The following is a 27,724-nucleotide window of genomic DNA, read 5'->3' as shown; positions in this document are numbered from 1 at the left end:
CCTTATTCATAAGGTCAGAAAGTTGTAACCACCCAAATGTCCATCCAATGGGGAATGACTAAGCAGCACGTGTTCTTATATACACTGGAACACTATTCGGCAAGAAAAAGGAACAAAATTCTATTACATGCTACAACATGGATGAACCTCAGCAACATAGGCTAACATGTATATGAAATGTCCAGGAAAGGGAGACCTTTGGAGACAGAAAGGTGATTAGTGATTTCCTGGGGCTGGGAGTGGAAATGAAGAATAACTGCTAACTGGGACAAGGGATCTCTTTGGGGTGATGGAAATGTTCTAAAACCGAATTGTGGTGATAGTTGAGAAAATTCACTAAAAATCCTTCAATTGTCCACTGAAAACAAATTTATTTTACAGTACATAGTTATACCTTTAAAAAACTTAAAAAAAATGGCCAATAGCCTACTAAAATTTCTGTTTGAGTTAGTTGGAGCGTCTGAAATGTCATTTTAAATATTAACGACTATAACAGCCATCTCGGCTGTATACTCTTTTAAACATAACCTTCAAATCTGTTTCATTCTTTGGCTTAGAAAAGAGCACAAGACTTTAAAGGTGGCTCAGGGAATTAGTAAGTCATGGAAGCTAAACATTTTCATCAGGTTGGTTAAAATGACAAGATATATGATTTATAGATGTTTTCCAGCAGATCTGAACTTCTTGTCAGCATTTCAGATTCTGTAGGACTTTTTGGGCCTATGATGGATCTAGATTAGCACTGATAGTTCTTTTCCATAATTGTGTTGTACCCAAGGATGGCCCTGGAAATAAATGACATTCCTCAACCTAGAGCTATGAATTAGCCAAAACAAGACAGTGTTATTTTGGGGGGTATGTATCAAAGTAACATTTCACATCTTTTTTGAAGAGCTCTGGACTGAAAGTCATGGGAAACATTTGAAGAAATCTAGTTTTCTCAAATTTCAGTTCTGCCTTTTAAACCAATTTTCTTGGATCAGGACTGAAAATTCTGCAGAGCAATTTAACTCTAGGAGAGGAACTGATAAGATTAGCACAATTCATTCTCAAGAATCAGGCAGGTGTCACCCTGAAATTCGCTTGAAATTTCACCTCCTAGGAGAGCTGGGTCCCGTGTTCTGTGCTTCCATAGGGGTTAGGAACAAACAGTCGCTGGTTTCTGACAGGCTTGGTTTCAGTTTTTACTGCTGTTAACTGAAAAAAAAAAAAAGCACAGCCTAAAAGTTAAGAATTATGTTTTATTTGGCAGACTTTTCTGAGGACTTAAGCCCGGGAGATAGCCTTTCCGATGGCTCTGAGGGACTGTTCCGAAGAGGTCAGGGAGGATCCAGGATATACAGGAGTTTTTGCAACAAAAACCAGGCAGTCAGAGCATCACAAGATGACTGTTAATGAAAGAAAACCAGACTTCTCAAGTTACTGGATCTAGTGCTTTTCTCTGTATGGGAAGATGCAAGAGTCTGGGCTCACTGAAATCATTCCTCTGATATGCACCTCATCCATCTGGGACCAGTATCCTGTTTTTATCCATCCTGAATCCCCTCAGTGCACCATTGTGGGGTGGCTGTCATGTGATGGCTTGATGGCTAAAACATCCTTTGTTTACTGATACAGCAGGTGACACTATCAGTGTGACTTCTGGTAAGTAACAATCTTTTCAATCCTCAGTTTTTCCATCAGTAAAATGGAAACAATAATTGAATCTATTCCAGAGGGTTGGGGTAAGGGATTACAAAAATAATTCATATATAGAGTTTGGCCCAAATTAGGTGCCTCAAATCATGGTCTGTTCATCATAGTAGTTGTGGTATTCTGTAGAACCTTCCATCAGAGGTAGGACCACTGTTCTATTATCATCAATGGAAAATATCTAGAATGTGTTCAACTGTGACCACTTTAAGCAGGGAAATTGTTGTTCTATGTCCTCAGCATGAAGCATAGCACCAGGCACATCTTACTTGGTTCAAAATATTTCTCTAGTAATTTAACTGAATGGTGCCTCATTTAATTTTTTTTTACTTTTATTTTTTTAATTAAAAAATTTTATTGAAGTATAGTTGATTTACAATGTTGTGTTATTTTCAGGTGTACAGAAAAGTGATTCAGTTATACATACACATATATCCACTCTTTTTTAGATTATTTTCCCATATAAGTCATTACAGACTATTGAATCGAGTTCCCTGTGCTATACCGTAGGTCCTTATTAGTTATCTATTTTATATATAGTAGTGTGTGTCAATCCCAGTCTCCCAATTTATCCCTCCCTCCCTTTCCCCCCTGTTACCCATAAGATTGTTTTCTACATCTGTGACTCTTTCTGTTTTGTAAGTAAGTTCATTTGTACCATTTTTTTAGATTCCACATATAAATGATATCATACGACATTCGTCTTTTTCTGTCTTACTTACTTCACTCAGTATGACAATCTCTAGGTCAATCCATGTTGCTGCAAATGGCATTATTTCATTCTTTTTTTAATGGCTGAGTAATATTCCATTGTATATATGTACCACATCTTCTTTATCCATTCATCTGTCGATGGACATTTGGGTTGCTTTCAGGTCTTGGCTATTGTAAATAGTGCTGCAATGAACTTTGGGGCGCATGTATCTTCAAATTATGGTTTTCTCTGGGTATATGCCCAGGAGTGGGATTGCTGGATCATATGGTAACTCTATTTTTAGTTTTTTAAGGTGCCTCCATACTGTTTTCCGTGGTGGCTGTATGAATTTACATTCCCATCTACAGTGTAGGAGGGTTCCCTTTTCTCCACACCCTCTCCAGCATTTATTGTTTGTAGATTTTTTTGACGATGGCCATTCTGACTGGTGTGAGTGGTGCCTCATTTTATACGTGAGGGAAGAAAGCTCAGAGATAGCGAATGGTTTTTCCACGTTGCATGGACGGTCAGGGGAGAGCTAGGATGGAACTTAGTACCCCTGGTCATTCATCTGGTGCAACTGGCCCATTTAGTAATAGAGAGTGAGGACTGTGCTAGGAAAAAGGGAGGGGAGGACATTCATAAAACCTTGAACAGCTGCAGCTTCGGGGGGAGTTGGTGGGGGGATTCTTGTCTTTAACTGGACCTCATGCTTGATTGTCTGACTCTCTGTCTCCATGACACTTTTTACCCACTCCCCCCAAATCCACTTTTCACTGTGCCTACCCAGCCAAACCTCAGCTCAAGGTCAGGGTTGAAATTGTCTTAACCCCAGGCTTCTGAGTTTGCGAAGAAAATCATGTGACTGGACAGGATGCCATCATTGCAAAATTATGAATTCCGGCGCTTAATAAAGTTCCAGTGACATAGTAGGCACTTGGTACATATATATATTTTTTTAATTTTTATTTATCTTTTTTGCCGTATGCAGGCCTCTCACTGTTGTGGCCTCTCCCGTTGCGGAGCACAGGCTCCGGACGCGCAGGCTCAGCGGCCATGGCTCACGGGCCCAGCCGCTCCGCTGCATGTGTGATCTTCCTGGACTGGGGCACAAACCCGTGTCCCCTGCATCGGCAGGCGGACTCTCAGCCACTGCACCACCAGGGAAGCCCAGCACTTGGTATATCTTGAGAGAGGATGTGAGTGAGTGAATGAATGAACCAATCTTGTTCCACGTAAGGACTGAGAAATGGAATATTTCCTGCCATATCAGTAAACAAAGGGTGTCACAGCCACCAGTGATTGCAACAGAGCTGGTGAGCCCTGAGGGAACTCAGGAAGGAAAGAATACCTGCCATCTAGCAGCCATCAGACTGCAGCCACTTCCCACGGTGAGCCCTGGGGAAACCCAGGATGTGAAAATACAGGATACTGGCCCCAGATAGCTGAGGTGCATATCAAAGGAATGATTTCAGTGAGCCCAGGCTCTTGCATATTCCCATACATAGAAAAGCACTAAATTCCTTAACTTGAGATATCTGGTTTTCCTTTAATTAACAATAATCTTTTGACATCCCCGAATGCCTGCCCCTTTGTTGCAAGACTTTTATACAACCTGGCTCCCCCACTCCTTGGAGCAGTTCTCTCAGGGTTACTTGAGATGCTGCCTCCCGGGCTTGAAGTCCTAAAAATTCCTGCCGAATAAAACATAACTCTCAGCTTTTAGGTTGTGAATATTTTGTAAGTTGGCAGGACCCATAGTTGTCTCTGGTCAGCTCCTCTCCCATCCCCAGATTCCTGGACGGCACCAAGGAGAACAGCTGTGAGCTTATTCTCTGCAGTTCAAATCCCAGCTCCATCATTTCCCATCAGCCCATTCTTGAACAATTAATCTCTCTGTGGCTTTGTGACCTTACCTGGAAAATGGGGTGGGTGGGAGAGTACATGAAATAACTCTCGTTAAGTGCTTTGCTCATTGCCTGGCACATCAATGACTATTAGCTGATCATTATTACTACTACTACAATCACCCCAGCCTCTAACTCAGACTTGGGAAGACAGTCTCACCCTCTGCTGGAAGGAGAAGCTTGGAGCCATCAGGGGTGAATGAGCTCACATTCCAACTCCTACTCCCAGATTATAAACTGAGGACACACAAGCTGCAATTTGCATTTTAGGAAGATGACAACTTCAAGAGAGTTTTTTCAGGATAGGCCAGCGTGTAGTATTATTTAGAAATTTAATTATAGAAATTTCCTGGAGAAATAGAAATTTCCAGGAGAAATAGAATCTGGGGGTCATCTAAGACAATGCCTTCGCCACACAGCTGGGGAAATTGAGACCCTACGGTGTAAATACTGACAGTTGGCTTTTCTTTTTGTAAGGCGAGTGGCTGATTTAAGGTTTCATGGCCGAGGCATCCACTTCAAAGATGGCTCTCTCACATAAACACCAGTCACAGGCTAGAGAGAAAAACAGCCCTCCGCCCCCGTCATCCTCAGGCTTCTTTGCTTTGGAAATCTTGGTTGATTTCAATAACTGACCATTTGGCCTCTTTCCCTGCTTTGAATTCCCTATTATGTCTTAAATTCACCAATAAAGGGTGAGCCTGCAGAACCCCAGCCCCACCGTGGACCCAGTACTAGCAGAACTGTGTAGTGCTGGTGCATTCTCTGTCTGTCTGTCCGTCTCTCTGTCCCTTGTCTCTCTCTCCTCTTCTCCCCCTCCGGCCCACCTTCCCTCCCCACGTGACTTCGCTGTGTGGCTTCAGGTGTGCCATGTAATTTCCAGCACCTGTAAGTAATAAATCTTTTCCATTTTAAAGTTTCCTGATGGTTATTGTCGAGGGTGTCTTGCAATCATAAGAAGCACAAGGGCCCGTCCAGCCATGACATTGGTTACGATAGGCTGAGACCAGGTGAAGTGACTCCCAGACCGACACTGGGGCCCAGGCATATTGACTCCCGGGGCAGAATATTTCTCATGCTGTGATCTCTAGGCACACAGGCTGGAGTTTGCTCTGTGCTTTAACCTGCCTTGATGCTGGTAAATCGACCATCTCTTCCGTTTTATTCCTAACGGGAGAGGAACCAGGGTGCGTTGTGCAAGCCTGCCCTCTGCTGGATAAAACATGTATTGACGCAAAGGGAAGCTCAGGTGAAGTCCACCGGCAAAGCAAGCCAGACATCACACTGAGAGATGCTCTCTCTAAGGAGAAGAGGAAATCCTTCGGTACCTTGGAGTGTGTGTAGGGGCGGTTCCTGGAAGTCTAGTGCCAGGATGGAAAGTGTTGTGCTTTTATTAAAGGATCAGGGGCAAAAAAAATAAAAATAAAGAAAGGAGCAGGGGCTGAGCATGGGAGGATTGGTGTTTCTTTTAAGAGGAATACAGCAAATGCCATTACTTCAGCCACCTCATCATTGCTCTCTTACTAGGTCTCAGGCTCCCAGAATATTGCTAAGAGGTGTTTTGCAGGAGTCCTGCCCTTTTCTAGTTTGTAAATCTTGGAAATTATTTCACAAAAATCTGGAAGAGGGGATGAAAAGAATAAAGAGCGGATTAAAAAAATTGCTAAGCGTAGTCAGCTTTATAAAAATGATGATAAGGTTAGGCTGTGACTTAACATAGCTACGAGTGTTCCCGTTAGGATGTCAAAGGAGAGGGGGGCAGCATCACAATGAACCCTGTGCTTTTCCGTCATAGCATCATCCATTTTGCTTACTGAGCGCCTGACTCTTTCTTGGAAAACTGCCAGCTCCACGTTTACCTTGTTTGCTGCTGTATCTCCAGAATCTAGTCACAGTGCCTTGTATACACGAGGTGCTTGATAATTAGTTATTGCTTGACCGATTAAAAACTCTGTGGACTGGGCTTCCCTGGTGGCGCAGTGGTTGAGAGTCCGCCTGCCGATGCAGGGGACACGGGTTCGTGCCCCGGTCCGGGAAGATCCCACGTGCTGCGGAGCGGCTGGGCCCGTGAGCCATGGCCACTGAGCCTGCGCATCCGGAGCCTGTGCTCCGCAACGGGAGAGGCCGCAACAGTGCGAGGCCCGCGTACCGCAAAACAAAACAAAACAAAACAAAACAAAACTCTGTGGACTGCCTCTAAGTCATGCTGGTAGTTTACAGGTAAAAAAAGTTTATTTATGTTTTAGAATGAGTACCTGCAAACATGGGTCATCGATTTGGAATTTTTTTAGAATATGTTTGTCAACTCAGCCCAAGGACTCCACGGAACTGAAAATGTAAATTGACTTTAATATTGTCAGTGTTGAGCCTACCATTTCCTTAAAGGTGAGACTACATGAGTCACAAAGCTTAACTGGATTATTTGTTATCGGCACAAAATGAGTGCTTTTGTTAACTAGGGTTTGACATTGGGTCTGGCACTGAATGGCTATGAGGATGTGGGCAAGTTATTCACAACTCTGAGCTTCTGTGTTTCCATCTGTTAAATGGAAAAATAAATAGTAACTGTTTCATAGTTTTTTTCTGAAGAATAAACAAGTTTATTTCATTTACTTGGTGCCATGGCTGATACATGGAAAATGCTTAGAAAATATTATTATTATCAGAAGAAGAGAAAGGAGAAGGAGAGGAAGATGGCAGAAGGAGGCTGAGAAAGAAATAGCTGTTTCAGGTACGATCTATGATTTCATAATCCTTGCTATGTTGCCTACTTGGCATAAGGGTTATTAAATTTTGCTAATTAAATTAGTGTTACTTTTATATAGATAAACCAAATTTTAGGACTTAACTTCTCAGATTATCTAGTTGGAGAAGTGATTTTAGAAAATAGTATTTCTTTTTTTTCTTATTTCGAAAAGTAGTGCATTGTCACCACAGAAAAATTGGAAAATGCAGAAAAGCGTCACAGAAAAAAAAGTGGACCACTCTTAGTTAGCTACTCTATAACCTTCAAGGCTTTTGCATTTTATAAAACTCTGATCATTAAATCTGTTTTGCAACTTACTTTTCTCACTTTTTTATCATCACTCTTCTCCCATAACAGTAAAAATCAAGTTTTAGAAGAATATTTAAAGACTGCGCAGTATCCATAGCACCCACCTTAATAAAGTTAAGCCAGATTCCCTGTTGCCAGACATTAGGTGATTCCAAAATATACTGAATAATAATGAACGTTGTGTGGAACCTCCTGGTGACTAAATCTTTCTGCATATTCCTAATACTTTTATTGGGGATGACTGTTTTGGCAGTGGAGATTCTAGGTTAAAAAAGTACAATCAGTGTCTGTGAGGATAATTTTCTCAGTACCACCCATGGTTTAATTCTCAGAGCCAGATCACAAATAATCCACTGAATCTCAAAAATGGTGAAAGTTAAAGCAAGGTCTGGCATCCAAACTCCAAAATCTGGGCCCCCTTAACTTCCTTGAATCTTTCCTGTGGTCCATGCGTCCCAGATCCCTGCTATCCATTCTTAGAGATTTCTGAACCCCTGGGAAGCAGTAGCAAGCCTGGGCCATGGACCCAGCATGTGCTGGTAAATGTTTAACCACTGGCTCTGCAGAGCGTGAGGGAAGCCCTGCTTTATAGCATTTTCTAGTTTTTTTGTGGGGAAACACTCCCACCATGACCAATTTTAAGCTACTAACATGGTATCACTGAATGTGAAGTTAGGAAGAGAAGTCTACCATGGGCTCTTGAGAGCTGGAAGGGGCCTACTCCAGCACACCACTGGGTGTCAACGCATAGACAACATGGCCACCTATTCCCCCTTCCTTCCCCAAGGGAGCTGTGAAGTCCAAGGACACTTTTCATTCCTCTTTACCAATTATGATTTCAGGTGCCCAAGAAAGCACCTCACTGTCTGCCCCCCATCCCAGTCTTTTCCAACTTATTGTAGAGACGTCATGCTTCAAGGCAGTACACATTTCCTTTTCATAATTACTGGTAAATTACATGCAAACATCTCATTGTGATAATAGCTGACTGAAATCTGCTTATACTACATTGAAAATGACTACTCAAAGATTCTTTCCTGTTTAGATTGTGGGAGGCAGAATAGATGGGTGTCAGATGTCAGAAGCATCCTTTTGCATCAATTACTTCGTTTTGCAAATTAAAAAATTAAAATACTGAGAGGTCCCTTAGCATGTCCAATTACATTTCAGTTACTTTTTACAAATATTTCCTGAGCATCCCTGTATGTGTAAGGTTCATAGGGATGGACACAAAGCTCGCCAATAGGAAGTGTCATATATTGAGCGTTTCCAGGTGCCAAGAACTGTGCTAAACAATTTATACATATTACCCTTGTAGTTTAGTCTTCATCATGGAAGGTTGTTTCCATGTTTATCCCACAAAAAGGAAATAGATGTTAGGACTAAATGCATCTCACTGATTACCAACTCCAGGTTTTTCTTCTGAGTCACTCTGCACTCTTCTGCTGGGGCTGCCATATTTAAGTACCACAGACTGGGTAGCGTAAACAGAAATTTGTTTTCTCACAGTTACGGAGGCTAGAAGTCCCAAATCAAGGTCCAGCAGGGTCGGTTTCTGGAGAGGACTTTCTTTCTAGTTTCCATCTTCTCACCGTGTCCTCACATGAGATCTTGGGTCTCTCTTCCTCTTTTTATAAGGACACCGGCACTATCAGATCAGGACTCCACTCTTATAGCCTCTTGTAACCTTACTTACCTCCTAAAGACCCTATCTCCAAATACAGCCACACTGGCAGTTAGGGCTTCAACACACGAATTTTGGTGGGGGGAGGACACAATTCAGTCCATGACATACTCTAGCATGCTTCTTTCCCTTCAACAGTTGCAAGTACATACTAACATTAGGGACATACAATGGAATATTACTCAGCCATAAAAAAGAATGAAATAACGCCATTTGCAGCAACATGTATGGACCTAGAGATTATCACACTAGTGAAGTTAGTCAGACAGATATCACATGATATTGCTTATATGTGGAATCCAAAAAAATGTACAAATTAATTTATTTACAGAACAGAAATAGACTCACAGAAATAGAAACCAAACTTACAGGGAATTTCCTGAGAGTCCAGTGGTTAGGACTCTGAGCTTTCATGGCTGAGGGTGCGGGTTCAATCTCTGGTCAGGGAACTAATATCCCGCAAGCCACACGGTGTGGCCAAAAAAAAAAAGAACAAACTCATGGTTACCAAAGGGGATAGCAGTGGGGTGGGGCGGGGGGCGGTGGTGGAGATAAATGAGGAGTTTGGGATAAATAGATGCACACTACTATATATAAAAAGATAAACAACAAGGGCCTACTCTATGGCACAGAGAACTATATCCAGTACCTTGTAATAACCTATAACGGAAAAGAATCTGAAAAAGAAGATATAGATATAGCTATACCTAAGTCACTTTGCTGTACACCTGAAACTAACACAACATTGTAAATTAACTATACTTCAGTAAATAAAGGGTTTAAAAAATTAGGGGCATGAAAACGATCATTGGAAGCCAGCTGTCTGTGCCCACAGTCTGTCATCTCATGTGGCATATACGGTTAAGAAGAAAGCTCTCTGTGCCCACAGTCTGTCATCTCATGTGGCATATACGGTTAAGAAGAAAGCTCTCTGTGCCCACAGTCTGTCATCTCATGTGGCATATATACGGTTAAGAAGAAAGATAGGCTTTAATCACATGTTCAGGATAGCAGTAAAAACAAAGGACCAATTTAAGCCCCAACATAGTTGCATCTCCAACGCACCCTATTAAGTGAAAGAAGTCAGACTCACAAGACGACATAATGCATGATTCCTTTTATATGACCTCCTGGAAAAGGTTAAACTGTAGGAGTAGAAAACAGATCAGTGGTTTGTTTTGATCTCTTGGGAGTGGGAGCTGGGGATGCAGGAAGGAGTTCATTTCAGAGGAGCATGAGGGAATTTGGGGAGATGATGGAACGGTTGCATACCTTGACTGTGATGTATGGTTACACAACTGCGAGCATTTGTCAAAACTGATGGAACTGTGCCATAAAAGTTTTTTATTTTTTAAAACTATATGTAAACTTTACTTGAGAAATGTCTGGGCTCTCTGTCAACCATGTGATGTCTTGTGAAGTTTGGGGTCCGCCTTTGTCCATCCAGGCTCTGTCCATGTTCCTCTTTGGGTGTATGTTAGAGAGGCTCTTCATACACAGTTTATTTTTCAGTAAACCAAAGTCTTAGTTTTCCATTTATCTGTGACTTTATTATATCTTTATTGATTTCTCTGTCTAGGAAACAGGCTTGGTCCAGGGCAGTTTCATTTAGGTTGTATGGCTTATACACACAACAATCCGTGAGATTAATAGTTATTCCCAATTTCCTGATTAAGAAACGGAGCCTCGCTGTATAGTACAGGGAACTCTACTCAGTGCTCTCTGATGGCCTATATGGGAAAAGAATCTAAAAAAAAAGGGAGTGGATATATTTATATGTGTAGCTGATTCACTTTGCTGTGCACCTGAAACTGACACAGCTTTGTAAATCGACCATACTCCAATAAGAATTTTTAAAAAAGAAAAGAAAGAAAAAAAATCATGGCAGAAAACACAGAGTCTCACGTTTTCTTCAAATAACTTGCCTGTGCTCACACAAGTGCTGAAATGATAGACCAGCATTCCGATTTTGGTATGGCTGATATGGCAATGTCCGGTTATAGCTTCCTGATAAATTCGTCTTGTGTTAAATATTCCCAGGTTTTTGTTTAATGACTCAGCGTCCATTAGAATACTACTTAACAGAAACCTCAGCTCAGGAGGCTTAAGCTATAAAGAGAACTTAATGGTTTGTGAATTTCAAAGTCCATTAGTATGGTGGGCTTTAGGTAAGTTTCAAGCCACTGACCCAACCAACATCATTACAGACCAGCTTTCCTCTTGCCATTTTAGTTTCTATGGAATATAGGCTGTTAATCTGATGTCTTAATTCTAAGGCTGAATATTCTTTGTGAACCCAAAACAATGGCCAACATCAACTGATGCTTCTTTCTCCAAGCCACACCCCCAGCCCCTGCCACCTTCCTGCACATCTCGTTCAGTCACAAGCCCAACACTGCAATAATTATTGTGGACACAGGCTTGCATACACTTGGTTGGTTTAAGCCAATCCCAAACCTAACCTCAAGGCTGGGAAACACATTTCTGTTCAGAAGGAGAGAGTGCAGTGGGATAATGGGGAAGTTTCCACAGTATCTGCTACAGTATCCAAGCCCGACTTAAAAGCTAACTCACCAGCCAAAAACATGTTTCCTATTATCTGTGTAGGTGTTGTCAACAACTTTTATTTGTGAAGGCTCAGACAGAATGGGAAGATGCCTTGTCTACCATGGGCATCTGCGGTCAGTTTCTGGAGGGGCACCCTGAGCCTGCTGGGGTGTCATCACCTTCTCAGTTTTGATGGAGGGCAAAGGGCTAGAGGTTGGCTTTGGAGTGTGACTGCTGGTGGGTGTTTGAGGAGCCTTCCTTTTAAGCTGAAGCAGTGTTAGAAGTCACCAGATCTTTTCTTTCTGTATCCACAAGCATCTGAAGCCTGCCATGGATATAATTCTGGTGAGAGTAGAAAGAAGAGATTTGTGGTCACTTTTGTACAATGATTAGAGTACACATTTATTTGGCGTTTTATGCAGCTTTCATTTATGGGATCTAGAAGCAAACAGAATGTGGAGGTGGCTGAGTACTGAGATCCGGATGCAGATTTCTCAAACTACATTCCATTACCCAAAGGTCTCCTCCATCTGGTACGCATTCTAGATCCAGATGGTTTTTTCTTTAATTGGAGACTAGTTGATTTACACTGTTGTTGTGTTAGTTTCTGGTGTACAACAAAATGATTCAGTTATACACACACACACACGTATATGTATATATATATATTCTTTTTCAAATTCTTTTCCATTATGGTTTATTACTGAATATTGAATATAATTCCCTGTGTAGTACAGTAGGACCTCTTATTGTTTATTTTATATGTAGCAGTTTGTATCTGCTGATCCCAGACTCCTAATTTATCCCTCCCCCAACCCTCTTTCCCCTTTGGTAACTGTAAGTTTGTTTTCTATGTGTATGAATCTGTTTCTGTTTTGTAAATAGGTTCATTTGTGTCATATTTTAGATTTCACATCGCATATGGTATTTGTCTGGGTTACTTCATTCAGATGGTTATCTCTAGGTCCATCCATGTAGCTGTGAATGGCATTATTTCATTCTTTTTTTTATGGCTGAGTAATATTCTGTTTTATACATATACCACATCTTCTTTATCCATTCATCTGTCAGTGGACATTTAGGTTGTTTCCATATCTTGGCTATCGTAAATAATGCTGCAGTGAACATTGGGGTGCATGTCAGATGGTGTTTCTGATCTTCCACTCTGACTCTGTTACAGAGACAGCTAGCTGTCCCCAATATCCATCCTTCACTGTTTTCTACAACAATAACAGAATAACAGATTAAAGAGCTACATTTCCCAGTCTCCTTTAAGATGACACATGACCACGAAACTAAGTTCTATTCAATGGGATGTAGCAGGAGTGGTGTGTACAACTTAAACCATTCTTAAAGGAAGGGTGTCTGATTTTTCTCCTATTTCATCCTTCCTTCTGGCTGGGGTGTCGATCCATTGACTGGACCTGGGGTTACCATCTTGGATCAGAAGGTGAGAATTGTGTGCTGAGGTTGCTGGGACAACACAATAGAAAGCGTGGGGTTCTTGGTGAGGTGGGGTCATCCTTCCAGCCCTGGACTGCCTGTGTTAGCTATCATGTATAAGCCATTCCAATGTTGGCTTTCTGTCACTTGCCCCTAAATGTAATAGAAATAATAGCTAATGGTTAGAAACGTGCCTGGCGCCCAGGGAGGCTTCTGTAATTGAACCTAGGCTATCTGGCTTCAAGGGTCCCAGTTCTTAATCTCCATGCTGTCTTGAGCTAATACAAATGCCACCCAGCAGACTCTGCTGGAGGGACTGTGGAAGAGGAGCTCAGGTCTAGCAGACAGCACTGAGGGAGTTACTAGATTGTAGCTTCTTTCCAAAATTGCTTCGGATGAGGCTAAGGCAAATGATCGGATATAGATGGCTTAAATTGCCGTTAAAATAGACATGCGGGTTTAAAAGCTGAGAGCAGAGCACGTGGTCAAATGCATAATGTGTTTCCTTGAGCTTGGAAGGTTGGCTCATTGACCTGAAATGCTGTATGGCCCGAGAACATGGAGGTTCATCTATTTCTAATTAATTGGGTTTTGTGGTGCTTTTGGAGGGTCTTTGGCCAAATGACAGATGAGGAGGGAACCACAGCCAGGACCTTCTCTCTCTTAAGCTCCCGAAGGCAGATGTGTCTTCAGCGTTTCCAAATCTAATTATTGTTGTAACCTGAGCAAGTTACTTGCTTGCCAGTAGGGTATTTTTCTTGTTTCTATTCCAGGATTTCATATTTGAAAATCTCTTATGAGCCTTTCTAAGCTGGGGAAGAAATCTTGAATCAGATAAAACTGAAAGGATTCATATTCACATTCAAGGCAACAGAGGCCTGGAAAAATTTTACCTTCCCTCTTCTTGGGCTTCATAAGTTTGTTTTCTCATTCATTCAATTATTCATAAGAAAGCATTGGCTAAATTCTGACCATTAATAATGTGACTTTGAACAAGTTACTTCCCATACATTCTCTCTAATTTTTATAACAAATTTCCAATAGATTAAAAGTGTACATAGTAGGTGAATGGAAATGATAGTTGCAGTTATTATTATCATTATTTTCAAAGCCCTGTGCTAGTCAAAGGAAAAAATTAGCAACAGTTAGAAAATATAGGACAAATATGCCATCTTGTCTCTCAGCCTTGACAGACATGGATAATCATTCATTTATTCAAATGTCAAACAAATATTTCTTCAACACCTATTGTTTACCATATACTATGTTGGGAAGTGAACATAAAAAAGTTAAATAAATACTTGGTTCCAGTTTCAAGGACTTTCCTTACAGTCTAGAGCAGTACATACCAATAGATATATCATGTATGTCATATATATAATTTTGCTTTTCTAGGAATCACACTAGAAAGTAAAAAGAAACGTGCAATTAACCTGTTAATTTCATAAACTAATTAATTTTAGAAACCTGTTGTTAATGTATATTTGTTCCATTATCTCGGAACTATCATCATTTCAACATATACTCACTATAAAATGATTCGTAAGATGTTGTATTGTGAGTCTTCCAAATCTAGTGTATATTTTACATATATAGTACATCTCAAATCAGATGCTAAATTTCTGGAAATCCTTGATCTGTATTTAGAGTTCATAAAATTTTTTTTTTTTTGGGGTACGCGGGCCTCTCACTGCTGTGGCCTCTCCCGTTGCAGAGCACAGGCTCCGGACATGGAGGCTCAGCAGCCATGGCTCACGGGCCCAGCCGCTCACGCAGCACGTGGGATCCTCCCGGACCGGGGCACGAACCCGCGTCCCCTTCATCGGCAGGCGGACTCTCAACCACTGCGCCACCAGGGAAGCCCAAGAGTTCATAAAATTTTTAACTTAAAAAGTAGTTCACATACTCAAGTTGTTCCACACTTTCAAAATTTCTATTAAATAAATCAGCTTTTAAATGTGAATTTATTAAAATTAAGTAAAATTTAAAATCCAGTTCCTCAGTCACACCAGCCACATTTCAAGTGCTCAATAGCCACATGTGACCAGAGGCTGCTGTTCTGGACAATGTAGGTCTAGGGAGGGCAGTGGCCATTAAATAATCATAGAAATCATAGTTCAGTTGCAAATACGGTATTTCAAAAGAGTAGTAGGTAGTGCAATGAGAATGAATAACAGAGGGATTAACACCTGCCCTGGGAGGTCAGGACACTTTCCTTGAGTAGGAAATATTTCAGCTGAGGTCTGGAGGATAAACAGGAGTTTTACAGAGGAAGGAGGTTAGGAAGAAAGATCTGTGCAAAGGCCCTGTGGCAGGAGGGATCGTGGAATTAAGAGCCACCAGAAGAAAGCAGATTTCATTTACAATAGAACCCAGCTGTAAACTGGTGCTTCCCTGCTCCTTAGGAACTAAATGTGATCAGTCCAATCCGTTCCCTTCCCATCTCACAGAAAATGAGATTCCCTCTTCAATAATTCTTCAAATTCCTGGGGGCGTATGGCCTAAAGGGCCATCACAGCTGTAAGACACAGCATTATATAATAGAAATGCAGCAGCCAGGAGGTGACCGGTGTGTGGCCCAACAAGCCAGTGGTAATTGGCTGCTTTCAGCTGTGAGATCTTAGGCCAATTGTTAAGTGACTCAGTTTATCAGGTAAATGAGGAAAATAATTCTCATCTTGTGAAATTGCTGTGAGAAGTAAATGACATAAATAGCGCCTGGCACCTAGTAGATGCTGGAAGGTAGTTCATGACCTTCTCATAGTCCCCTTCAAGAGTCCCTGTGCATGCTCCCATTATTGTGTTTAATCTAATAGGGGAGGTAGTCAAAACCTTAATTTCCTATTAACTTTTCCGTTTGCTTCTTCAGAAAAGGGTCCATGCCTTGTGTCTATCACTGTGCCTGGCACATGGCACGTTGCCCGTGATACTTACTGAAGAGTGTTTAGCAAGAGCTATACCCATGGAGAAGAGGGAATGACAGGTGGGAAAAACTTGTGGGTGGAGGAACTGAGAAATGAAATCAAAAGCGTGAAGTTCCTTACTGCGGACCACATTGCTGCTTTTCTTTGCACCTCGAACTCCACCAAAGACAGGTTTTTTTCCCCAAATGTTTTAATAGGCTGAAAGCACCTCGAAGGCAGGGACCAGACATTCTACATCTTACACTTTACTATAAATCACTCAAGGGTCTTGTTAGAATGCAGATTCTCAGTGAGTGAGTCCGCCGTGGGGCCTGAGACTCTGAATTTCTAGAAGCTCCCAGGTACTGCTGATGCTGGTGGTCCCAGACCACACTTGGAGTAGGAAGGATCTACATCTTTCCAATAAGTAATCAGTGTGTCCAAAGCAAGATCCCCCAGTATTTAATATTTATTTATTTAACTATGGATGTATGCATTTCTTATTTTTAGAAAGAGACTTTATTTTTTAGAGCAGTATTAGGTTCACAGCAGAGTTGACCAGAAAGTACAGAGAATCCTTGAATACCCCCTGCCCCGACCCCTTGCAGTCTCTCCGTATCAACGTCCCCCAGTGGAGTGATACCTATGTTACAATCAACGAACCTACACTGACGCATCATTGTCAGCCAAAGTCCATAGTTTACCTCAGGGTTCCTTCTTGGTGTTGTATATTCTTTGGGTTTGGATAAATCTATAATGACACGTATCCATCATTATAGTATCACACAGAAGAGTTTCACAGCAATAAAGATCTTCTATGCTCTGCCTATTCATTCCTCCCTTCCCGCAACCCCTGGCAACCACTAACCTTGTACCATCTCCATAGTTTTGCCTTTTCCATAATGTCATATAGTTGGAATCACACAGTGTGTAACCTTTCCTGACTGACTCCTTTCACTTAGTAATGTGCATCGACGTGTCCTCTGTGTCTTTTCCTGGCTTGATAGCACATTTCTTTGTAGCACTGAATAATATTCCATTGTCTGGATGTACTACAGTTTATTTATCCATTCACGCGCCGAAGGACATCTTGGTTGCTTCCAAGTTTTGGCAGCTATGAATAAATCTGCAATAAACGTCAGTGTGCAGGTTTTCATGTGGATATAAGTTTTCAACTCTTTAGGGTAAATACCTAGGAGCATCACTGCTGTACCACATGGTAAGAGTATGTTTAGTTTTATAAGAAACTACCAAACTGTCTTCCAAAGTAGCTGTACTATTTTGCATTCCCACCCGCGGTGCATGAGCATTCCTGTTGCTCCACGTCCTCGCCAATGTGTGGTGCTGTCAGTGTTCTGCATTTTGACATTCTAATAGATGTGTTGTGGTATATCCTTGTTTAAAATTTTTTTTTAGCATCTTTTTTGGAGTATAATTGCTTTACAATGGTGTGTTAGTTTCTGTTGTATAACAAAGTGAGGCAGCTATACATATATCCCCATATCCCCTCCCTCTTGCATCTCCCTCCCACCCTCCTTATCCCACCCCTCCAGGCGGTCACAAAACACCGAGCTCATCTCCCTGTGCTATGCGGCTGCTTCCCACTAGCCATCTACCTTACGTTTGGTAGTGTATATATGTCCATGCCTCTCTCTCGCTTTGTCACAGCTTACCCTTCCCCCTCCCCATATCCTCAAGTCCATTCTCTAGTAGGTCTGTGTCTTTATTCCTGTCTTACCCCTGGGTTCTTCATGACATTTTTTTTTCTTAAATTCCATATATATGTGTTAGCATATGGGATTTGTCTTTCTCTTTCTGACTTACTTCACTCTGTATGATAGACTCTAGGTCTATCCACCTCATTACAAATAGCTCAATTTCGTTTCTTTTTATGGCTGAGTAATATTCCATTGTATATATGTGCCACATCTTCTTTATCCATTCATCCGATGATGGACACTTAGGTTGTTTCCATCTCCGGGCTATTGTAAATAGAGCTGCAATGAACATTTGGGTACATGACTCTTTTTGAATTATGGCTTTCTCAGGGTATATGCCCAGTAGTGGGATTGCTGGGTCATATGGTAGTTCTATTTGTAGTTTTTTAAGGAACCTCCATACTGTTCTCCATAGTGGCTGTACCAATTCACATTCCCACCAGCAGTGCAAGAGTGTCCCTTTTCTCCACACCCTCTCCAGCCTCTTCAATAAGTGGTGCTGGGAAAACTGGACAGGTACACGTAAAAGTATGAGATTAGATCACTCCCTAACACCATACACAAAAATAAGCTCAAAATGGATTAAAGACCTAAATGTAAGGCCAGAAACTATAAAACTCTTAGAGGAAAACATAGGCAGAACACTCTATGACATAAATCACAGCAAGATCCTTTTTGACCCACCTCCTAGGGAAATGGAAATAAAAACAAAAGTAAACAAATGGGACCTAATGAAACTTCAAAGCTTTCACACAGCAAAGGAAACCATAAACAAGACCAAAAGACAACCCACAGAATGGGAGAAAATATTTGCAAATGAAGCAACTGACAAAGGATTAATCTCCAAAATTTATAAGCAGCTCATGCAGCTCAATAACAAAAAAAAAACAACCCAATCCAAAAATGGGCAGAAGACCTAAATAGACATTTCTCCAAAGAAGATATACAGAACTGCCAACAAACACATGAAAGAATGCTCAACATCATTAATCATTAGAGAAATGCAAATCAAAACTACAATGAGATATCATCTCACACCAGTCAGAATGACCATCATCAAAAAATCTAGCAACAATTAATGCCGTTTTTGACTGTGAAATTTAAAAGCTACCAGCTCCATGGTCCTTGTGCTTCCAGCTCTGAATGATTTACGTCTTAATGAAAGGTCCACTAGGGGGAGAAGTTTAGTAGCGTTGGAACTCCGCCGCTCAGCCAGAAGTGTTTTTTTTCCCCCTTGAAAAGTCGACTCTTCAATAAACAAAAGATCGCTCGCGAAATCACACACCCCTACGCCAGACTGTTTGGTGTGCTTGTCCTGAGTTTTCCGGCGGCACCTTTACAGAAGCGTGGCGGCGCTTCCGGGAAGGGCTGATGTATCCATCGGACGCGCACCCGAGGAGAGCGGCGTCTGGGAGGAGAAGCCCTAGTGTTTCCAAACATCGGGTCTGAGGGTGTTTATTCATGACGAGTGAACCAAACTCCTGCATTGTTTAGAATCAAGAGTTGTTCAGGAGATCGTGCTGGGCTCCCAAGGGCTTGCAGGGATGCTGCGCACAGAGCGGGGCTATTCTCAGCACTGGTACCTGTCCAAAAAGTAGGCACCTTTATTTAGTCACTGTAGGCTTTTAGCTGCAAGGTGTACTTTCAGTGGTGCTCCAAGCATATACCTCCTAAGAAGACATTTGTCAGAGCGCCAGAAGTTCCACCACTGATGAAAGATGTTTTAGAACCCCTGGCCCAGGAGGATCCTTTCCCCAATTCCTGCCATGGCTGTGTGCTGCATTTCTTTAGTTGCCTTTGAATGGAGTCATCTTTTTTAATGAAATAAATTTATCTTAAAAAAAAAGACGAATAGCTATTATAAGTGGAAAATAAGTTCCACTTCCCATTGATAGAAAGCACGTGTAAAGATAACTTCAGCAAAGACACAATGATATTACTTAGATGGATACTGTGGCCTCCTCAAGATTTTAAGCCTGAGACCTACTGCCTATTAAGCAAGAAGATTAGCAAGTGATAGAAAGACGTGTTAAAGATGGTTTAGGCCCCATATGAGGTTTTTCTTTTCTTTGACAAAATAATCAAAAGGCCTGAAAGGGAACAGCTTTTCCCCGATGTGATTCAGAGTTATTTCATGTCTTGTCTGTGTGCAGCTAGTCATCCTGTAATCCGCCTAAAACCACGTACTCTACCACCAGCAGACCCCTCTAATACTTTGGAAAACACAACTTTATTCTTTTTTTTTTTTTTTTTAATTTTATTTATTTATTTTTGGCTGTGTTGGGTCCTCATTGCTGCCTGTGGTCTTTCTTTAGTTGCGATGAGCGGGGGCTGCTCTTTGTTGCAGTGTGCGGGCTTCTCATTGCGGTGGCTTCTCTTGTTGCGGAGCATGGGCTCTAGGTGCGTGGGCTTCAGTAGTTGGGGCACACGGGCTCTAGAGCACAGGCTCAGTAGACGTGGCACACGGGCTTAGTTGCTCCGCAGCATGTGGGATCTTCCCAGACCAGGTCTCGAACCCGTGTCCCCTGCATTGGCAGGCGGATTCTTAACCACTGCACCACCAGGGAAGCCCCTTGGAAAACACAACTTTAAATCAAAGCCATGAAAGCATCACCTGCTAGAAAGATCTCCCTCTGTTGCCTAGAAGTGAGAAGCCGCTCAATTTCTTCAAGAAGAAGGAAGCTACAGATCTACCTCCAAAGCTGTCTGTGTTATTAAAGATAACTCAACAGATTGACTAGAATTGAAGAGCATCCCCACCACCTGGCTAGCAGGCTGCATTTCTTCCTTTATTTTAATGTCTCATACTAAAAATAATTGAACTCGTTTGCAGGAACTTTGACTCCTTTGTTTTTCCCACATCCCGCATTCAGTTTGCTACTGTGTTGTAGGTTTTGCAATCTGTTCTCTGGTCTGTGTCTCAAGTGATGCTGCCTTAGTCTAAAGTCTCATCTGCTATCGCCTCAACTTGGTAACAGTTTCCTGCGTCTGTCTCTCCATCCTTCATTCCATCATCTACATAAAAATGATCCTCCAATAACAGTGCACAGTTTTTGCTGTGATCTTCCTCTGCTTAAAGATTTCTAAGTAAAATGCCCAAGGCTACACAATTTGTTAGGTGGCAGAGCTGGGATCCAAGTTCATTCGTCCAGTTCCAAAGGCCATAAGTTTATGACCATATCAGTGTTCATTGCCAAAGACGTAAGTTAGGCAACTGAACCTTCTTCTGCAAAGAAGTACTTTGTAGGCTTTAAGAACCCAAATACATCCAACATTTCCCAAGACGAAAATGGCTATTAATTCAACCAGTCAGTATTTATTAAATAAACCTGTACTCTTTTTGTTGAAGCGATAGAAACACACTCACATTGGTTCAAATACTAGGTGATATTTATTAGTTGTACACCGTGTATAATTGAACCGTTTGGGAGGTAGGGCTAGCTTCTGGCCTGGCTGAATCCAGGAACCAGGTCCCTAGGACTCGGTCACTGGCTCTGTATCTCTCAGCCCTGCTTGTATCTGTGTTGCTCCTTCTTGAGCAGCTCCTCCTCTAGTGATGACAAGATGCCTGGTGAAGCTTACTGGCCCCAGGAACCTGCACAGAAAGAGACTACTCACTTCCTGGGTTATACTTGCCAAGTTTTCGGCACTGAATCTCATTGGCCTAGCTTGGATCATGTGACAATTGTGAACCAATCATTTGTGCCAGGGGAATGGTTTATGCTGATTGGCCCAACCTAGATCATGTGCCCGTATCTGGAATCAGGGAGTGGAGTTAGGCTCTCTGAAACAAATGAATTTAGGCTGGAGGAGGGTAGTTTTCTGAACGGAAATTGAGATATGGTTACCAGGAAAGAATGGGGGAAAGCGGGGAATAGATACTGGGCAGGCCAAAGCAACAGGTGCTGCCACACCTCCTCCGTGCTTATGACTCGTTGTATATTGTGTGGGATGAAGAGGCATTTAAAGCATTGTCATGTTGTCAAAGAACTAGAACTCAGGTGGCAGATAAGAAACAATAAGAGAACAAAAAGGGGCATTATCTCTATTTTATAGTTCACAATAAGCAGTTAAACCAGGTGAAATGGGAACTCAAAAAGGGGAGGGATCATCTGTGGGAATTAGGGGTAAAATCATTATTGAGACATTCTGGAGAAGAAGGGTCTTGAAGGATGGGCAGAAAAGGTAGGCAATTGCCTTAGGAAAGATATGGGCCCCCCGACCTCCCCTGGTGTCACACCTATGAATATGTTTCAGTACATGACAAGAGGGACTTTGCAGATGAAATAAGGCTAGCAGTCAATTGATAATCAGAGGTTGGGCAATCCTCAGGCACCGGGTCATCTAGAAACAGCTCACTCCATCTCTCCCCTGAAAGTTCCCCCTTAAAAGGGGTGTAGAAGAGAAGGAAAGAGTGGCATCTCTGGTACTCAGGTTTAGACAAAGGGTGTTTGTGTCACTTCTGGATATAAGAGGAAGGGGTATGTATTTTGGATCCTGAAATATTGGGATTTCTTAGACGCTGAGAAACAGGATTGGAAGTAATTGAAACTGTGGTTTAAGCGGCCGCCAGCTTCAGAAGCATCTGGGTGTTTAATAAAAACTACAGAATCCCTTTGAATCAGAAACCAGGTGAGCTTAGAAATCTGCATTTTAAGGTAACCTTCTCAGGTTGACTTTGAGGCACACTTGACTTTGACAGTGACTGACTTGTGAGGTCAATGGAACAGAATCTTAGGAATGGAGGACTGGACAGAATATTAAGAGTTTAAAAATTTGGCTTTCTGCTTAATTGCCCTTCTGTGCTTTCCCTCAAACTTTCCCTTCTACTTATTTACTTGCCATGATATTGATCACACGTTTCAAGGTCTGCAGATGGGTTAGAGGTGGTGTGTGGCAGAGTTATTTAGAGTAGGTACACGATGGTGGTTGGTGAAAAAAACATTTGAATTCTTGGCTTTCCCCGTCTCAAGCCCTGCTTCTGCATTTTAGGACAAGAGTTCTGAGTCTGTGGCCCATGGATAATTTTAGGGTGTTCACAGAGTTTCTGGAGACTAGGCTTCAAACTTTGTATTAGTACATTCAAGAATGTTCTGTGGAAGTCTCTATGGCTTTCTTATTATGTCAAGGTGGTTTCTGATCCCGAGAAATATCAAAAACCACCACCTCAGAGACTCGTTTTTTTCAGGGACCAGGGTCTATTCACACAGATTCTTTGGGAAGAACTTGGACACAGTTTGCTTCTAGTTTCATCTTTTAGTGCATTGGAACTCTAAAAGCCCCAGCAGCCAGCCCAACACCTTTCCTGTGTCTTGGGATTATGGAAATATGAAAGGAATTTGCTTTGCTGAGTAATTTTGAGTAACTTGAGCTGTGTATTTGGGGGAAAAGAGAAAAATCTATCAAGCAGTCCTGTGCCCTGCCCTATGGCACAGACAACGTTTCTCCAACCCACATGCCCCCCAAATTGAAATCACTGTTACCCTAAGGACAACGTGTGGTCCAGGAAGGGGTATGCCTGATTTTAGAAAGCCAGACTCATCACTGGGGTGATCTTTAATAGAAGTCTTTGTTGAACAATGGTTTTTACCCCAGAGTGTGATCACAGCTGTTTTATTTTAGCTAATGCAGCAATTCAAGCAATTAAATCCACATTCCACTGTGGCTATTTAATTTCACGTAGTTCTCCATGCATTGTCATGAAAGTATTCTTTGAGACTTGCAAAGTCAAAACAGAATGTAGACGTTTTTTTCTTCTAAAATAGCCACACTTGCTTCTTCAAGTTGTCTTTTCTTGGTTGATGTCTCGTAAGGATGTCAACTTTTAATCTCTAGGAGTTGAATTCCATTGGGAGAAATGAGATTTATTATTCAGAGTCTATAGAATAAGTATCATGGCAAATCACAGTCCAGGATAAAGAGGAGGACCTGTTCCTTTTAGCAACAAAATAACTTAAATCAGGGAGTTCATGTTGAAATCTGATATTGTTATAAAATTAAATAAGATGATTATCTCCTGGTTATAACATTATATATGAATAAAAGATTTGATGTTTTTGTTGTGTGACTCCCCTTTCCTTATGATTATATACTGTGTAATTATTTTATTCAATCATTCAACAAATATTCATTGAGCTGCTACTATGTGTCAGGAATGGTGAACAAGATGGACACAGTTCTTGGCCTTGTTCCATTTTTATCCTTTCTGGAAAGACCGACAAGGAGCCAGCAAATTTAAAAAATGAATACAAGAATTGGAGATTGTGGTACATGTCAAGAAGGAAATAAAAAGGGGGTGAAATAGGAATGAACTGGGAAAGGAGGTTACTTTAATAATAAAAAAAAATACAACCATAGAAGCTCCCTCTGCAGACTGTATATTTAAGCTGATGCTCAAAGGAAAGATGATTTAAAGGAAAGGTTTGTATATTTATAGGAATAGCGGAAGGGCATCACAGGCAGAGGGAATTGGCAAGGGCTTGAGATGGGAAAGAGCTTGGAGCTTGGTGTGTTTGAAGAACTGCAGGGTGAGCGAAGTGGCTGGAGCACAGTGAGTGAGATGAGTGTGGAGGGAAAGTGATTATCCCTGCTCTCGCCTTATTGAAATGTGATTGCACTGTTGGGTCTGAACTTACAGTGGCATAGTCACTGCCATTTTGCTTGCCACTGCCTGGGGGTAAGGTGTGCCCTTTCCAGCAAAACTCAGGATGAGCTGTACTGAGATCATGGCGCTTGGGGTGTTATGAACTAAATGTTTGTGTCCCTCCGCACCGCCCCCCCCCCGCCATAGTCATATATTGAAGCCCAAATCTGCAACGTGATGGTATTTGGAGGCGGGACCTTTGGAAGGTAATTAGGTCATGAGAGTGGAGCCCCCATGAATGGGATTAATGCTCTTAAAAGAAGCAACAGGAGAGACATGCTGTTTCTTTCCCTCCCTCCCTCTCTCTCTCTCTCTCTCTCACGTGAAGATACAGTGAGATGCTGGGTGGTCTATAAACTAGGAAGAGGATACTTACCAAGCTCCCGACCATGCTGGCACCCTGATCTCAGACTTCCAGCCTTCAGAACTGTGGGAAATAATTGTCTATTGTTTAAACCATCCAGCCTGTGGTGTTCTGCTCTAGCAGCCTGAGCTGCCTAAGATGCAGGAGTGGAAAGTACTGCGGTGCTTTAACAAGGGAGCAAATTGAGTGAGTGAGTGTTTCTGCTTAGCTGTACTGAGAACAGCAACCAACCTGCAGCGTTCACAAAGTCAGAATCTAACCAAGAGGCTGGGGAAATGTCTCCAGCCCTTTGAGCTAAACAGGAGCCTATACCAGGGAAATCTGACGACATTACACGGTTTATTATTGTTATATTGATTTCCTATTTTTCCTACTCTTAAATAGAAAGAGAAATGACCTAACTTTGGCAGCCAGCCTCAAGTGTGCCACTCTAAGACTTGGGCTAAGGAATAAAGGGGCAGCAGGAATCAGGGAGAAGAAGGGGAGGAGAGAAAGATAATAAAGTCTGCTCAGGACTTCCCTGATGGTGCAGTGGTTGAGAATCCGCCTGCCAATGCACGGGACACGGGTTCGATCCCTGGGCCGGGAAGATCCCACATGCCACGGAGCAACTAAGCCCGTGCGCCACAACTACTGAGCCTGCGCTCTAGAGCCCGTGAGCCACAACTACTGAAACTCCCATGCCGCAACTACTGAAGCCCGTGCGCCTAGAGTCCGTGCTCCGCAACAGGAGAAGCCACTGCAATGAGAAGCCCACACACTGCAAAGAAGAGTAGCCCCTGCTCGCCGCGACTAGAGAAAAGCCCATGCACAGCAACGAAGACCCAACGCAGCCAGAAATAAATAAATAAATAAATTTATTTAAACAAATAAAGTCTGCTCCGTCAGCTTCCCTTCTCTTCTTCAAGTGAGTCGGTTATTACTTAATTTATCAAGAAGATCTAAAAATATTGGGATTGGGCTTTATCCTGCCCATTCAGTTATTTTCACGGAGCACCTACTCTGTGAGAAGTCCTGTGAGAGATAACTTTGGAGATGCTAGCGCGATTTACATACTGACTGTCGCCTCTAGGAGCTTGAAAACGTTGGGGACAGTCGCCATGTCCATGAATAAGGGCCACGATAACCCAGAGCAGGGACACATTTTTTCTGGAGGGAGGAATCTCGAATGGTTGTATGAAGGAGGAGAAATATAAGTCAGGATTTGAATTATCGGTGGGATTTGGGTGATGGATATGAGAGCGGGAAGGAGTCTCAGGCACAGAGAATCTTGTCGTAGACAAGGCAAGTGGGACTACATCGTAGGGCTTCGTAAGTATTGCCTGGAGAGCCTGTTAAAAATGAAGGTAGTCAGGAACCATCCTGAGAAATTCTGATTAACAAGGCCAGGGTGGGGCTTAAGGATGTGAATTTTAAGGACATGTCATGTGAATCTGATGCAGAGGATCCAAGGACCACCCCTGGAGGAATGCTGGTCTAGAGGAGAGCCGGTGAACCCCAGAGGTAGCAGTATTTGTTGAAGGGCATTCATGTAGGATAAACTTGGGAAGGTTGGTAGGAGCCATGCACACAGAAGGTCTTAAATGCTAAGTGCTTTATTTTGCCACATAGCTACCATTTTTTTTTCTTGAGCAGTCACTATGAACTAGATCCTCAAAAGAACATTGTAAGAAACTTATTTTAGTCCGATGTAAGATGAAGACCCCTAACCTTAGATGAGGGTAAGTGACATGTTCGTTTCCCCAAACTGTAAGTGGCAACACTGGGAATCAAACCCAGGTGGTTCAGTAGGTAATGGGTAATGGGGCCAACGTGATTAGAAATAAGACTGAGAACAATCGTTGGCTACACGATGAAACAGAAGAAATTGATGGTGGAGTGTCTCCTGAAACGGCACAGACAAGGGTTAGGTACAAAAGACCTGCCCAGTGGAAGAGAGGGGAGATGTTGCAAGAATTCCTGGAACGTTTTGGGCGATTGTATCGCACGGGGTGGAGTGGACCCATCACACTTCTCAGTCACTCACGATTTCATCAAGTTGGCAGAGGCCTTGCATGGCCACTTCCGCAAACCCTGTCCCTCTGGGACTCAGAGTACGTGGGTGTTGTCAGCAGTGTTGGTGATGTGCTGACCTCCAAGCCTCTCTGGCACACGGAGGAGCAGTAAATTGTTAAGATGAAGGTGTTGAAGTCAGATGTCTTGGGTTCAAATTCTGACACTCCACTTCATTGCCTGAATGACCCTGGGCTAGTTTATTTCATCTCTTTGTGCCTCCGTTTTCTCATCTGTAAAATGGAGAGGTAATATTGGCATCTTCAAGCAATGGATATGGGATTGAAATGAAATAACATATAAGAAAGGCTTAGAATCACTTCTGGCACAGAATAAACACTTACTATATGCTAGGATTTACTCATATTGCTACTATTTTTACTATTTTATTTTTGACTTTTATTTTTGTGTTTTCAGCTTCTAGGCATTGTGAATCTTGGACACGCCTGTTGCTAACTTGACAAGCCACAGGCTTATTTGTTCAGCACTGAGAGAAGTTTCTGTATCAAGAGCCTGCCTTTGAGGGAACGGACTGTGGACAGTGGTCAAGGAGAAATTCCTCTTCTGATTAGTTTTATTGCCCCTGTGACATCTGAGGAGTATGAAGTAGGCTGGTAATTCAATCCTAGAAGGAAATTGGAATATTAAAGAAACAGCTTATTGTTGCAATCCCATCAAACTTGCCTCTTCCAGTGGCAGTGAGAAGCTCCATCGTGGGTAAGGTTTCCTTCTTACAAAGTGAGCAACACCCTGCTAAAGGGAAGGGAGTGTCTTCTCTTCTGAATCCTTTTCCCTGGCGCTCTGTGACTGTTATGTCGGTAACTTTTATATATGATTCACATTCGTTTAATGACTGTAGGATTGATATATTTTCCCCACACTGGGCAATGAAGCCAGTTATATTTGTTGACTCTCATTAGACTTCTTATTTATGTATAGAGAATTGGGGCCATTGACCACATAAATCATGGCGATCCCAAGAAGTCTGATGTAAGGAAAATAAGCTGAATTATTTAAAGAGC

General features: G+C 42.1%; 1 long non-coding RNA gene across 1 annotated transcript in view; it reads left to right on the top strand.

Moving 5' to 3' along the window:
* Positions 1-27,724, top strand: part of LOC111179484 (uncharacterized) — a 68,686-nt gene that overhangs the window by 37,458 nt on the left and 3,504 nt on the right. The window contains exon 2 of the long non-coding RNA XR_016391031.1: positions 27,120-27,419. This is a non-coding gene — a long non-coding RNA (uncharacterized LOC111179484). The remainder of the gene's footprint in view (positions 1-27,119; positions 27,420-27,724) is intronic.

The sequence above is a fragment of the Delphinapterus leucas genome, chromosome 20 (assembly GCF_059928025.1).
Source record: "Delphinapterus leucas isolate spDelLeu-1000000601 "Yukka" chromosome 20, BTC_Dleu_Yukka2, whole genome shotgun sequence".
In the NCBI taxonomy this organism is placed as follows: domain Eukaryota; kingdom Metazoa; phylum Chordata; class Mammalia; order Artiodactyla; family Monodontidae; genus Delphinapterus; species Delphinapterus leucas.
Note: the sequence above shows the minus strand (reverse complement) of the source record. Positions and strands in the feature narration are given on the sequence as shown.